At 38.2% G+C, this 16,474-nt stretch overlaps 1 protein-coding gene across 2 annotated transcripts in view; it reads right to left on the bottom strand.

Annotated features, from left to right (window-relative positions):
- The window catches only part of NEGR1 (neuronal growth regulator 1), a 692,522-nt gene that overhangs the window by 559,410 nt on the left and 116,638 nt on the right, over positions 1-16,474 (bottom strand). The window lies entirely within an intron of this gene.

Consider the following 16,474-nt stretch of genomic DNA (forward strand, 5'->3'; position numbering starts at 1 on the left):
GAATCCATGGCCTTTTTCACACTGATTTTATAATACAATGTAATTATGGTCATATCAAGCACCTTCATAACCCAATCAGAGGAGGATGTCTAATGGCCATAAGCAGAAACTAAAGGAACAAAAAATCTACAATCTTTGACTGTCAAATGCTGCCTTAGTACCTCCAACCTTATACTCTTGACATTAAGGGCCTGTGGAATGTCAGCTTTCCATGTTTTGGGGAATCAGAACCAAGATGCAAGAGTCGATCCTTTGTCATTTTCTTTCTGACCACTCCTTTTCCTTTACATGTGTAAGAACCAGGCAAAATTTTATCCCAGATTTTGTATCCTTTTATCTCTTCGGTCCTAAAAGTTGAGATTTCAATTCATATCACAAGATAATATCTTTCATTCCAACAAGCTCTAAGTATTTAATTTAATTTTTTCAATAGTAACTAGATATTAGGAGTATCTGAATTTTGATGAACCCTATTTGACACACTTATACTAGACTGATTTTCAGAGAGTGGCGTTCAGCATGCTCGGAAAATGGGCAAAACTCAACAATCCTCCCCCTGCCCAAGTCACTACTCACTTTTGGATATCTAGACCCAAACTTCTGTGATGCATATTAAATCGATGCTTATAGATACAGTATAATATGCCTAATGCTAAAAAAAAATTACACTGAGCTTCATCGCATAGCTCTCATTAAAAACAATCTCTGCAGGATCTGGCAAATTGATATAGCATCTCTCTATTCATAGTGATTTCTTCTTAAAATAGTATAGTAATATTTGCACTCAAGAGAATTGTACATTAATCAATAAAAAGCTGGGATGTCAATACACTTATTTTTCTAAACAATAACAATATAGCACCAGTAATGAGAACTGAGATAATAGAGTTCTGTGGATATTGGTTAATGGAAATCTCTACTTAAATGATGAATATGATACTTAAGAGTCCAATTCCACAAAACCATAAACAAACAACTTATTTGTAGCTGTTGTCATGTATGTATTCCATAATTTTGAAAAACAACTAGACAAACGCTGAGCTATCCTATTTTTTAACGTGTAATAGACTGCATTTAATAACAATAGAGTACTGTAGGACTCTGACAAAGTTAAATCTCTATAACTAGTACTCAGACTACGACAGTAAATAGAAGTTTGTCCTAATGCCTTTGAGGTAATAATTAACAATTTATAACATAGTGGGAGAATAGGATTATAAAAAAGCCAGTAGCACATAAAAATGGATGAACTCACTCCAAGATGACTATAGAAAAACAATCTTCATAAATAAGCATGCAATATAGCCACCCTTTCAAGAAAGTAACATTTTATCAAAGAGCATAACTGATTAGTTTAGACAGGGACTATAGTGGACAATTAAATGCCAACCCATACTTCCCCACTCCCCCAAGACTGTTTTGCTGCTTTTGAGTGTTTTTCTCTCATCAGTATGAAGAAAGCAGTGAATCTCAGAGGGGACTGGTGAGATGAGGGAAATATCCCTTGGATGAGTTTGAAGGAAACAAGAATATTGTTGAAAGAGCTGGTTTTTTGGTGGGTTCCTGATATGGAAAAGTTCCTATCAAGAATGCTAATCGGAGCTCGCTTTGCCCTTTAGAGTCTTATGCCCTTTTGAGGAGGGAGGCAGAAGATGTTACCGATATCCATCCGATGTTAAAGGGAATTTTTTATTTAAAATTATTTCTAGTGCACCTCTATCTGGTTAAATTCTAAACAAAATCTTTCTTTTCTTACTATGTCAAAATCATATAAATATATTAGCAGATAATTATTTATCTTTCATGACATCAACTGGAATTTTTCCATTGACATTAATGAGACCTAGATCAGACTCTTAGAGTGCATTTACAAGCAGGGCATATCAATTGAATAGCTTATTTCAGGTCTGAATAACATACGTCCCACGGGCCGTATGCAGTCCACAGGGACCTACTGTGCCGCCCGTGACCAGGGTCGGATTAAGAAGCAGGCTAGCTGGGCAGCTGCCCGGGGCACCAACCTATGAGAGGCACTAAAACACCCCAGCACCCAGAATCACTCTGCCACGTGGCACGTGCCTGCTGTGCTTTTGCGTGGACGGGACTCCCCGACCCCGGGTCTCCCCTGCCCACTACAGGGGGCAGAGAGGCTGAGAGCACACTGAGGCCAGGCTCACACTACGCCGCATGCCTGCCCAGCCAGGTTTGCCTCTGCTCGGCGTTGGATTGCTCCGGTCTGCCCGGACCCCACGCCCAAGGTGCGCTCAGCTGAGCGCCAAGGCACCGCTTCCATGCGCCTGCTGCTGCACAAGGCCCAGATCCTGGCGCTGGCAGGTGAGGCCGGGTGGGAGGAGGGGCTCGCTGCACTCCATGAAGGTGTGTGTGGGGGGGGAGGTTGAAGGCCAGACCAGTTAAAAAGAAAATGTTCCTGCGGGGGGGAAGAGGGAGGAGGGAGGGAGAAGAAGCAGCGCCTCCCTTCCCACCTCTGCTCCTCAATGTGGAGGGGAGCCCAGGGTGGAGAGAGAGGGGTGGGCTGGCCACTCCCCACCACCAGGACTTGAGTTGGAGGGAGTGGGGAAGAGGTGTCCCCTTTTCCCAACATTGTCCCTTGATCCTCTTACGCTTCCCCTGGCAGTGAGGCTTCCAGCAAAGGGAGGGGACTGGCACTCTGTATTCATAAATAAAAATTAAAATGATTAAATAATTAAAATAAATAAAAATTAAAATAATTTAAAAATTATTTGTGTGATTTAATTGGAAATTCTTAATCACATTAAAATAATTAAATAAAATAATTACAAAAATTATTTGTTTGATTTAATTGAAAAATTCTTAATAACGTATCACCCTCTCCCCCCCAACCAACCCTTGCAGCCTGCAGCTGTTTTCTTTGGAGTACTATGGCCCTTGCCACTTTCCAAGTTGTGCAGGCCTGGCTTATTTCAAAATAGCTTATACAGCACTTATTTTGAAATAGAGCACTCTCTCAGACTTTCCTTACTCCTCGTACAATGAGGGTTACAGGATTCGGAGTAAGAAGTCCTCCAGCTTGACACTATTTCAACATTATTTCAAACTGACTGCTGTGTAGACGCAAACTAATGCTATTTATTTGCTAGCTTAGTTGCTGTGTAGATGTACCTTTAGTCTCTTATGTCTACAGTAAACCTCGGAGTTTATGGGTAGACAGACCTGCTCAAACTAGCATGTTAAAAATAGTAGTATGGTTGTGGCACGGGTCTCAGCTTGGACTCAAAGTCAGAGTCACTCTTTTTCTACATACCTATAGAAAAAAGTATAATTTGGTATATTCCTCTTTACTTTTTCTTTTATTCTTTCTGTTTTACTTGCCTTCCCTGGACCTTATAGTCCTTGGTCTAGTGGTGTAATCCATGGAGAATTAATTGTACAGACATTTTAACAGTAATGATGGAGTCATGGATGATTTCTTCCATGGAACAAGGGTGAAAATAGGGAGGTAGCACATCTAGTGGACAGGCCACTGGATTGGGAATCAAGAGACATATGATTTGTTCCTGGCTATGACTGCTGCTCAAGAACACAAGTCATTTTGCCTCTGTATGTCTCAGTTTCCTTTCACATTGTTTGTTTGTTTCTACTTTGATTGTAAAATCATCAGTGTAGCAATTGTCTCTGACGATATTTTGATTGGTACAATGCTTAGCACAATGCACACCTAATTGTAGCTAAGGCCTCCAGGCCTCAGAATGTTAGAATCTTAATAGCAAGTGTAATTGCTTGTAAACTTGATCTATCATATGACTAAGAGAGGAAATGAAATTTGACACTTCCTACAATAGTGTTATATGTAATTACAGTTAAAAAGGTTAATGATGTCTTCCTAGGAAAGAAGAAAACAGGAAAACTTTCTTAAACACATATGTTTTTGTGTACACATACACATTTCTACACTCTCAAGTATTGTTACTAATGATCAAACAAGCACCCACCTACCAGATGCAAATTACACAGAAACTTTCTCAAAATGTTTTCTGCAGAGGAAATTGACATTTTCCTAAGTGACAAGACAGAGGAACAGATCCTGTAATATTAAAGCAGATTTTGTTTAATCAAAGAGATCAAAAAGAAAAGAACAATTGGACAGTAAGTTAAGTAGAGAAACAAGTAGCTGGTGATGACAATGTTTACTGTATGTTGAAATCGGTATTTAAGCTTCTCAGTATCATTCCAACTGTGGAGTTTTGGAAGATTCTTTATCTTTGACAATACAAAATATTAGATAGTGGTCGTATCTAGATTAATACATTTTATGTCTACAAGAGACTATTACATCATGTAGGCTGATCTCTTGTGTAACATAGACCAGAGAATTTTAATAAACTACTCTTGCACTGAGCTAGTAATTTTTTTTTATCAAAGCATTCCTTCCAGAAAAGCATCCAGTCTTGATCTGAAGACCTCAAAAGAGAATCCACCATGTTTATTGGTAGTTGGTTCCAGTGGCTAGTTACCCTGTAAAACACGTTCCTTAATTCTACTTTGAATTTGCTTGGTTTTAACTTGCAAACGTTGTTTCTTCTTATCCCTTCCTCTAGAAAAGTACCTGGTATTATATCCCTCTGAAGCGATTTATATATTCTATTCAAGACACCTTTCAGTCTTTTAGATAAATACCTCAATCTGGTTACTTTAAGTCTCTCACTGTAAGGTATTTTCTCCACCCCTCAAATAGTTTGTTTCTCTTTTGTCCAGCCTCTTAATTTTTCAGCAGTCTTAAAAATGGTGACCACCATAACTCTATATGGTATTCCAGTATTGGTTTCATTTAATGCTGTAAACTGAGTTAAAAATCACACCCTGGTTTCTACTCACTAGTCCCTTTTTATACATCCAAGTATTGTGTTAACCCTAAGGCAGGAGTTGGTAACTCATGGCTGATGAGCCAAATATGGCTCACTAAAGAGCCAGATATGGATCTTCTGGAGCCCCAACTCAGCCCCACCTAACTCCCGTTGCAGCAGCACCAGCGTTTGGCTCCCTATAGCCTTACAGTTCTGTGTCATTTTTGGCTCCATGCTCTACCCTTTTCCTTCTCCCAGCATGTGGGGAACAAGCAGCCAAAAATGTCTCTGTGTGCACTGCCATTTTCTTTCCACCAGAACACACCTCTGGAGGATTCCTTTCAGTGAATGGGAGCAGCAGGAGACTGTGTTACATGGTGCCTGCGATGCAGCATGAAAACAAATGCTCCTCAGCCCTTCACGCCCAGAGCCCGCACCCCACCCTTCACTCACTCCTCTGGCTAGACACCTTGCCCCCAGCCCTTTACTGCCCTCTGGGCAGACAGCTTTCCCCCAGCCCGCTCCTGCCCCTTCCCTCCTCCCCCCTGACCACACAGCCTGCCCCCAGCCCACTCCTGCCCCCTCCCCTAGCCAGACATCCTACTCCCAATCTGTTCCTGCACCCTACCTCCCACCCAGACCTTGCACCCTTACCCCCTCCTATGCCCTACCTCCCACTCAGACTCTGCACCCCCCAACCCTATCCCATTCACTGGTAGCCCTGTCCCACACATTTAACTCTTCATTATTAGCTGCACCACAGAGCCTTGAGGGGCCCCCAAAATCTACTAACCCTGGAACCCCAGAAGAGTAAATCTGGTCTGAGGCATTGAACCTTAATTCTCCCTGGAGGGGCTGAAGGGTTGGGGGTTCTTGCAGGTTGTTTTGTTTTTGTTGTTGTTGTTTGTTTTTTGCTTCTTACTTGTGTGGTCCCTGACTGATATTTCTGTGGTTCGGTGGCGTCTGACCCAAAAAAGGTTCCAAGCTCCTGCCATAAATAAAGGCAACATTGAAACCTTTTGTGTTGGACATAGTATTTTACTTTATTTAAAAATGAAACCTGGCCAACAAGCCCCCATTTGGGACCCAGCTTCCATCTGGCTGCAGCATCATAACACTCCTGACACACCAACCCTGAGTCCATCATATACCCCAATTCAAACTCCTGAATACCTACATCCCCAGCCCGCTGCCATAAGATTGACAGAAGACAGCCTGAATGCATGCATGAAACTGGATTTCACCAGTTATGATGTAAACGTCAAAGAAATGTGCGAAAAGATACAGCAGCAGAAGTCCCATTAAATAAAGTCTCTGGCTACATCTAGACTGGCATGATTTTCCGCAAATGCTTTTAATGGAAAAGCTTTTCTGTTAAAAGCATTTGTGGAAAAGAGCGTCTAGATTGGCACGGATGCTTTGCACAAAAGCACTTTTTGTGGAAAAGCGTCCGTGCCAATCTACACGCAGTTTTGCGCAAGAAAGCCCCGATCGCCATTTTTGCTATCGGGGCTTTTTTGTGCAAAACAGTTTTTAGCTGTCTACACTGGCCCTCTTGCGCAAAAGCATTTGCGCAAGAGGGCTTTTTCCCAAGCGGGAGCAGCATAGTATTTGCATAAGAACACTGACAATCTTACATTAGATCATCAGTGTTCTTGCGCAAATTCAAGCGGCCAGTGTAGACAGCTGGCAAGTTTTTCCGCAAAAGCAGCTGCTTTTGTGGAAAAACTTGCCAGTCTAGACGCAGCCTCTGAGTACAATGTTTAATTTATGCTATTATTAATCATTATGTCAATTGTCAATAATATTAAGTTGTATATTTTCCGTCACGCAAATAAGCCTGCTTATATGGCTTTATTGACAACTTGTTCTGAATGTTGATGTAGTTTGGCTCTTTGGTTTGAAAAGGTTGCCGACCCCTGCGCTAAGGTGGTTGCCAACCCTCAAGGTTTAACATGATGCACCAACATTGTATACGGGAATCCTACTTGTCTTTATGTACTACACACTGAAAATTCCATCAATTGTTATTAGTTTAGACACATCCCCCATGCCGTTAACATATTTGAAAATGTATTTTCTTACTAAAATTCACATGGTTGAATTTCAAATGGTCTTAGAGTCTTAAAATCCTTCCTGTTTTGCATAGAGACGCCTTTCCAGGCAGGATGAATTCCACTGAATACTGCCGAATTTCTGTGAAAAAAATGCTTTCTTTTTCCAAGACAGCTGGAATATTTCTGCTTCAAGTCAACAATAAATATAAAGGTTGAGTCAGGTTGTATGTAATATGCAGATTTTGAGTGTGACACGTCCTCCACAGTAATGGAGAGATAATACTGGGTTAAAAAAAGTGTTCATTATAGCCCGATATTGCCCACTTGGACTTATCAAGCTTTTATTAATATTCCTCTGAAATGTTTTCAGAAAGCACATTTCCAAAGGCAGAAATACATACTAGAAAGCATTAACTATTTGTATTGACCTTTTTTATAGACAATACAGGTTTCCTATATAGAGCTTGATCCTGCTAAGGGATCCAAACAGGCAGACCTCGATATTGGCCATAGTTTGAGAAGATTGTAAAACTGACTGCAGGGTGTTGTTATTTATGGTAATGTCCATAATAACTATTGGATAATTGAACTTGTGTGGCAGCTGAGACAGCAGTGGCAAATTATCTTGTAAGATACTGTTGGTTGTAATATTTTTAATTTTGCATAAATGCCTACGGTCAAGATAGGCATCTTAAAAATTTACATAAATAAATTATAAAACTTTTGCCATATCATGCTCTTCCTAACAGCAATAATCTCATTAGGGGTTTTTTTTTTGTATCCTTAGGCACTAAACTATATAACAAAATATTTCAAATGGCAAAAACAATCCATATAAAAACATATGAGGCTATAAAGAACATTTTTAAATACTTGATTATAGTGCTTCATGAATAAGGTAGTCATTAGAATACAGGATTTTAAATGAACTGATGTCATAGTAATGGTTATTATCTGATGTGAAATAGGCAATCTGAGCATTAACCTAAGCATCCCGGGTACTCATACTGGCAAGGACACAGCAAGAAGAGACCAGTCTTTTCTTTGTCTGATACAATTCCTAGTGCAATGAGACACTCATCTTAGTTGGCCCTTAGCAGTATCATTATAAATATGATTAATAATAATAAGAGGTCTCCTTTTTTCTGTCTTTTATGCATTCCACAATTCCCCAGCAACCCCAAATGTACTGAAGATGTGCCAGGATTGATCAATAATAGATCTAAGATGACAGGGCTGCCATTGGTTGGCAGATGCTGGAGCACTCCCTGAGGGTTGTGGTGTGCCCTCACAATCCGCATCAGCTCAGATAGTGGGCATCCCTTACATGTTTCTGCCCTCCAGTCTGGGAAAAAACCTTGGGGTAAAACTGTCACAGGAAGCCTGAATTAGAAGCAGCCTTTGACTTTTAGAATATATTCCTTAAAATATCTTAACTCCACCCTGTTCTTACAATGATTCATCATCTGATCAGTGGGCTGCTCATTCAGTTGATAAGATTTTAATGGGAACTGAGTGTCCCAGAAAGCCAAAAACAGTGCCATAGCAACCAACCCTGAGAACCTTGCAGGCACCAGAGGCCTCAGATCCAATGTTGAGCAGATTCAGTGTATTGCATTTATGGGATACATGGCATTTATATGGCTCTTTTCACACTCAAACTGCTAGTGCAGATATAAACAGAGTAAGGGAACAAATCAAGGTTGAACTCCTTAGAGTTCAACACTACCACTTAAACCATGCAACTTATGTTGCTTAGCAATGTAAAACAACACCCCCTGAGCAACTTAAGTTACAATGACTTAAAGAGCTGTCCACCCTGTACTGTGTTGATGGTAGATGCTCTCATGGTGGCATAGATTGGGCCTCTGAGAGGTGGAGTAATTATGCTGATGGGAGATTGTTCTCCCCTTGGCATAATGCACCTTCACCAAACATGCAGATGTGCCAATGTAGCATGGTAGTATAGAGCAGGAGTTTAGACGCACACATTGTATGTGTGTGTATAGATGGTGCATTCCCTAGCCCTGACTTCTTGAGAGTGGCTTCTCCCATAACTCTGTTTTTTACAGATCATGGATTACTTGCTGCGGTAAACTTTCTGTTTTATAGTTCCCTGTTACTTGTTGTATTGCTGTTTCAAATTAAGCACGCAGTACGTATGAATGCTCAATTATTGTAAAGATTCACAAACTCAATAAGGATTTTCATTATTTAAAGGATGTACTTCAGTACCCTGAGTCCTCAGACAAATTACTGGATCAAAGAAGGCAAGCACCTCTGAGCCATTGCTCCATGCGGGGAGCATAAAAAGATTTACATCAAGTACAGCAAAAATTAAGGGAAAAAGTGAAAGCAAGAAGTAGATTACATAAGCATGTAACAGCAGCCAAACTGGTCAGATCAATGCACCATCTAGCCCAGTATCCTTTCTGCCAACAGTGGTCAATGCCAGGTGCTTCAGAAAGAATGAAGAGAACAGAAAATCATTAAAGTAGACCATTTCCTGTCATCAATTCCCAGCTTTTGGTTGACAAAGGCTAGGGGCAGCCAGAGCATTATGTTGCAACCCTGCCCATCTTGTATAATACTCACTGATGGACTTATCCTCCATGAATTTATCTAGTTCTTTTCTCAATCCTTTTATAGTTTTGGCCTTCAAACATTCCCTGGCACTGAGTTCCACAGGTTGATTGTACATTGTTTGAAGATTAATAGACAAAGGTACATCTGAGAGGATTTTGACTTCCAGTACCTCTTTGAACAAGAGAAAATTGAACAAGAAAAAAGTTGAGGAGCATAAAGAAAACAGGTATCAAGACACATAGTCTATTATGTTATTATACTGCAACAAGTGGATAATAGTAGCTACGATTGAAGACGACATCCCATTAATTCTGGAATCCATTTTTAAAATCAGTGATACTTTAAAGTCAGATTCCTCAATGACATCAAAAGAAGAATACCCATTGTAAAACTTTTGAAAGTTAAAGGTAAACGTTTTCCAGTCACAGTTAAAGAAAATTAATGAAGAAAATTAAGAAAACCGATATATGCAAAAACATGTACAATTAATTTGGCTCTCGTAATTCAGTAATGTGGATGTAGTGTTCTGTTTTTGTTTCAAATTATCTGGTATTCGTAAGTAAAGTCTTAATGATCATGGGGTTTGGGAATGGTGATATATCCACAAAATTCTCAGAACTTATGGGAAAAGTCATGTTTGCATGGGAAATTCAACGAAGTGGAGAGAATTAGAAAACGAAGCTGCAACTGACTACACTTCACAATAATTGCTCAAAGCTGAGGCACAACACTTGCAAAGTGTATTAGAAGGAATTGCGGCCATTAGTCTTCACTTAGCTGAACGGAACCTAGCATTTTGTAGATCTGTGGAGAAACTTAATGAAAGTGTAAATGGAAACTTAGATCAAGTTGAGTTAATAGATACTTTTAAAATGGTGATGAAGAAAATGTAAGATAGTTCTTCACAAAAGGAGATTACTTAAGACCTTCAAAACAAAATTATATCGTTTTGAAGTCCTCAAAAGACAACAGAAAGAATTATTAACATGAACATGAAATATTATTCCAATATTTCATATTGAACATCTGGTATCAGTCACATGTAAGAATATGTCATGTTGAGGCACATTAAGATGTCAGAGAGTATTCAATATTGAAGAGCACTTACTATAATTTCTGAATGTGCAGGAAACTACCAGAAAGGCTGTCAGATGAGATATTTCAGGAGTTATCCATACATGACACGATATTTGATAATTATAGGGGACGGAGATATGATAATGGAGCTAACATGAGAGGACAGCATAAATGTGTGCTAGCTCATTTAATTCAACAGAACAAAAATGTATTTTTTTGTTCTTTGCAGATGCCATTCCTTAATCTCATGCTGAGTGTTGCAGCACATTTCTCAAACTCATTGAAATTTTATTCTTGAGTTCTTCCCTATATTTGTAGCTTCAAGTAATAGGTGGACAGCTTTGAAATCCTGTGCAAAAACATTAAAGTCTCTGTCCATCATGAGATGGACAAACAAAATTGAAAGTGTCATAGCTATGTATAATTGGCACTGTTGAAATTGAGAGAAATGATAAAGATACTGTGGTATATGCAAAAACTGGATCATTGGCAGATGAACGCTCCTAATTTGGGTTCATCATCTCACTTGTGATTTGGTACAATTTACTATTTAAAATTAATATTCTAAGACAACAACTGCATAACTCAGTGGCTGATCTTGATAATGTCATCAAATTAATTGGAACTACTCAGACAGAAATACAAAATTATCATGAAAATAGAATTGAAGAAGTATTGTTAATTACTATAAAAATAGCAGAAGACACATCAGTGCCAGCAGAACTACCTGAAACTTGAGTCTGCAGAAAGAAGTTGTTCAGCTACAAAGTCATCAGTGATAGGTGCTTCCCTGATGAAGCTGGGGGAACATTTTGAATTATTGTAAGAGCATATAAGTGTTTTTTGAATTCCTGTGTGATGTGAAAAACATTGCAAACTTTTCCCCTCCCCAAAAAAGTGCATTAGAAAAATGTTGCAGTAAACTGGAATCAGTGCTGATGGCAGTGTGGCTATAGAGGGAGACCTGGTATGAAAACTCCAGAGTTTTTCCTCGTGCTTTGCTGAAGATTGTGGATGCATTTGACATACTTGATCTCATTTTCAGGAGTGATTTGTCCCTGATGTATCCAAATACATCTATTGCTCTGAGTGTTTCTCACCACTCTAGTTTCTGTAATATCTGCTGAAATAAGTTTCCCAAAGCTTAATTTAATATAAAAATGTATCTGATGTCTACCATGTCAAGAATTTTTGGTAAGAATAGTTATGTTGTCCGTGTAAAGCAACATTTGCAAGACACTGGACTTAGAAGATATGAGAAGAACTTGTCAACAGAACACTCCCTTACTCAGCTTAAATTAGGTAAGAAAAAACATTCATTATACTTTTCTTCAGTAGCTATAAACTGACAGACAGTTTTTTTAAATTTATTTGTTTCGGTTCAAAGCTATTAACAGCCCATTACTAGTTGTGGATTTCTATATGTCATTATTTGCATATTTTAATTAAGTTGATAATGGAATATTATTAATGGAAAGACGTCCACATGGTTTTCTCTCAGAGAGCTGCCAAATGTTTTGCTATGGCACTAGTCAAATATCTTTTTCTGTGTGGATGTAGTACACACATTTTCCAAACATTTTAAAGCTTGTTTTCTTTCCAAAATATTTTTAATTTCCAACCACTGGACCTCTCTGGTCTCAAATCTTATCTAGTAACTTCAAGCTATGTTTATAATGATTGCAGCAATTGGTCCTAAAAGTATTTAAGAAAAATAGGGGCAGATTATCAACTGGTGTGTAGTGGTCAATTGCGGAAGAACTTTGTACGTGATAGTTTAGGGGTGAGGCCTGCATTCCTTCCCCCCTTTCCTTTTCCCCTATATCTGATGAGCCAGAAGCAAGTCTTTGGGAACATACGCCTCTTAAGGTAAGCATTATGGCCAGCATAGCAAGAACAAGTATAAGATAAGGTTAAAGGACAAGAACGCATAAACAACTCTGCTTATCCTAAAGTACTGATCACGTAAACAGGGCCAAAGGGCAAGAAGAACCAGATCAGAACCAGATCGATAACTAACAGCTAAGCTTTACATCAGCACTAATGAGTAAGCCCTGGAAATTTCCAAACTGCCATCAAGGCAGGAAAACTGTATTTAAGGCTGCCTCAGAGGCTAGCAAATCAGACTTTGTCAATGGGCTTTGGATACCAGCGCCTCGGAAACTGAGACAACCTCCCACTTCGTCCGCAGCCTACCCAGGGTCCCAGGCTTGCAGGAAGGGACGTAAGATATGCCGCTTCTTTGTTATGTTGTTCTTCCATTTATGGGGCACAGCTGATAGCTGTCAAGAAATAAATTGTTTGTGTTTGACAGATACCTGTGTGGCGTCCTTTGTGCTTTGGGAACCCAGTGTTGGACCTGAGACTTACTCTTGCCGTCTACATGGTGTAGACTCTCTTAACTCAGATGAGGAATGATTTATCAGTTGTGTCTATCTCACATTACAATGAAACACCAGAAGGGTATGTCTGTGGTTTATCATACTGTGAACGCATAATACTGGTCTCTCCATAGTTAAGAAGATTACACAGAAAGAGTAAGATGTAAAATGAAAATGCTCAAATTTAAAAATACTGAAGGACATATCTAGACAACGGAAAGACTCTTGAAAGGCCAGATTTTCATCATCAGTGAAATTTTGAGGTCTTTGTTTCAGTCTTTACTATGCTGACAGGTTTTTCCTGCTAAAAATTTATAAACCATATAGGAACATTGTTGCAAAAAGTCAGGTTTTCAAATTCTGCTAGCACTTATTTAGGAAAACATATTTGTAAAATGGTACATCTGTGTATTAACAGTGGAAAACGAAATGAAATTTGGAACAGATACCAATAAAGCTACACATATTTCACAGTAGATTTCCTAAGTACTGCTCTTGTATGGAAGCTATTTTTATGTCCAGATGGTATCTGAAACATTTGGGTCTGCATTCTAAGAGTCTGTCAGCTGTATCTTGTAGTGCTCTTCACATATCAGTGCTCTGAATCCTTCAATAATTTGCCCAGAAGCAATTCATATTTTATAGGCATTAAAGGTCCAAAACTGAGTGTCTTAGACTGAGAAGATTTGCAGATTTTCTCTGACATGCATTTATTGTCCTTTAATATTAATTTGAATCACCAGCGATCCTGACACCTGTCATGAAGAACAAGCCTTTCAATCTAGAAATATACCATGAATTTGTAACTGACACACTTTGACTTGGGAAGAAAAAGCAATTTATCATTTTTTTAAAAAGAATGTATAATGAAGAAAAGAACCCTGGCTGTGTTCTCCCCATTAAAAGTGTGAGGTTTATGTGATAATGCAAAGATTTTCTATCACAAACCATGGTTAAAAATAACTGGGGGAAAGGGAAATGGATTCAAAGACAGAATTTTCTGAGAATACATTTAAGAGAAATTTTAGTTCTCATTGGACTCAAATGCTTGATCACTTGCAAAGCCCCAAAATCAGAGAATCCCTTTTCTGTTCTTTTTCTCTCTAAAAAAGTTAATTTTTAAAGTCTTGTGTGAGAAATTCAGTGGTCCTTTGCTGACATCCCTATTAAATAATGAATTATTCCGAACTCATTTTGATTAGAGTATGTTACAAATAGGGCATTTCTGAAATGGAACAGCACACAGCCATGGCCATGAAGCTGCTGTAGACTAAAAGTTGGCACTAATACAATGCTGTAGTTGTTACATTCAGACCATGTTTGCAATGTGCCCAAAGAGCAAAAGTGGCACTAAGGCTTTTAGCACAGGAGTAGTATTTGAATTTGAATTTCACTGTCACCTCTAAAACCCAGCTAATATATCCTAACATATACCCAGGAAGTATCTTTTAGCATAGTATAGTTATGTTTGGTACATATACTTTGGATTATGATGATTCCTCTCTACTATAATCAGACATATTAAGTGCAAGATCCTGCGCTGGCATAGATGAGCACAGTTCTGAAGTCAGGGAAACTGTGCCAGTTTTCAGCAGCTGAGGAATCAGTCTCCTGAGTGTAAAGCAGTCCTGTAACATTTCATGTGGCATTATATTGCCCAGCTTTTTTTTAGAGCTATTATATTAAAAAAAAGCTATGTGCACATAGCCTAAGTCTTTTTCACAAAATAAAGAAAAATATAGATATATCATTAATATTTTACATGTTCCAGGACTCTATACAGAGGCTTAAGCAAACAGCTGCTAACTTCCTTTCACAAGCAAAAAGTAAATTTAAGATAGCTATTTGGTCAGTGAACATGGTACAAAATCAAGACAGGACCCAATACAAGTGTGAATTGGTCTCAGGACATTATATCACCTACTAAGATAGTTTTATTGCCAGGTCATGCTATTTTTCAGAAAGGCACTGTTAACTCCATTCATGGCTGTATTCACTATTACAACCTTTGATGTCCTGTTTCACAATTAAATACTCTCTACGTACCAAAATATTGATCCCTATCTCCTTGAAGGAGTGGCTCTTAATTTCAGGTTGGGTCCTCCTTTTTGATCCTCCTCTTTAACTTTTAGATAATGTCATGGTAGCCTTGTGAGTTTCAAGACATTTTCCCTTTTTTTTCTTGATTCACTATAAAGGTTTCTTTGTTTAAAACATTGTATTTTATTATATCTTTACATTTAAGCATAAAATGCACAGACACAGAGAACTATGCCTAGTATCTGGCATATGTACAGTCATAGGTACTCATTGTTTTGTGGTCAGTGGTAAACAAAAATCTTACAAGTCAATAAAATAAGTGCCTAGAATATAAAACCCACTTTTAAGGTTTAGCCAAATGAATGCAATCTTAAATTTGGAATGAATAATTTTTGCTATTAAATATTTAATCATCTATGAGAAATTAATCACAGTTTCCAATGAACAACCATATTTTATTGAATGTTTTCAAATAACAGTTTAAATTAAAGGACATTCTTTCAAGAGCAGCCAAATCACTCATTTCAGTAGATTGTCAATTATCCAAAAAGAGTCAGATTTCCATTTCTGACTAATTAACATTTGGCAAGCAATGTAGCGCTTAAGAGCCATTTGCCTTTGTTAGAATCCAAATTCCTCAAAAGTAGAATGTATCAGGTTTCTTTAAATAATGTTTCATCTTTACATCTCTTTATTATCTCAAAATTTCATGTTTCAAGTTAAGGAAATTAAGCAAATTGCTAGCAAAAATATATTTCCAGAGTGTATTGGTTTCACTGTAGATCATAACAATAGTATATCTACTGCAAAGCAATGATGTGTCTTGTCATTTTTGGTCATTTGGGAAGATTACAGTGTCCCTGTCTTGTGGGCTGGCTGAAGAAATCACTTCTGCAAGCCTAGATACCCATTAAGCTTGGACTCGGTCCTGCAGTCAGACTAAAATGGGGCTACTCACAGACGCAGCAGTCTGTTTAGGTAGATCTGGTTGTACCACGACAACTAGTATGAGAAGAAACTACAGAGTATAAAATTGCATAACATGTTGTCCCAGCTATTATAAGACTAAAATAATAGTTGATATTTTTCTACACTTGTAAACGTCTCCTTTTATAAATTCTTAACAACCCTACAAAGTCTTATTCATGTGCCTAACTTTATGGACTCTAAGTGGCTCCATTCATTTTATTTGGCCTTTGCACAGTACATAAAGTTATTCATATGCATGCATTTTTGCAGAATCTATTTTAAAAGGCATCCATTCATTTCAACTTGAATTGCCATCTCTCACATATTTTGTATTTTTGTCATAAAAAAGTTATTTGAAAATAACCATTTTCCAATTCTTTTCAGTAATGAGATGATGCTGTGACATCCTCCCTATCAAGTGTGCGGTATAGTAGATGATATTAAAATGAGTCAGAATTGTTAAATGTGGTAGATTTTTCATTTTTTTAAACTCAGCTGTTTTTAGAGTTTTATTTACTCAGTCTAGTACTAGATAAACAAA

This window comes from Pelodiscus sinensis, chromosome 9 (assembly GCF_052426305.1).
Source record: "Pelodiscus sinensis isolate ZL-2025 chromosome 9, ASM5242630v1, whole genome shotgun sequence".
NCBI lineage: Eukaryota > Metazoa > Chordata > Testudines > Trionychidae > Pelodiscus > Pelodiscus sinensis.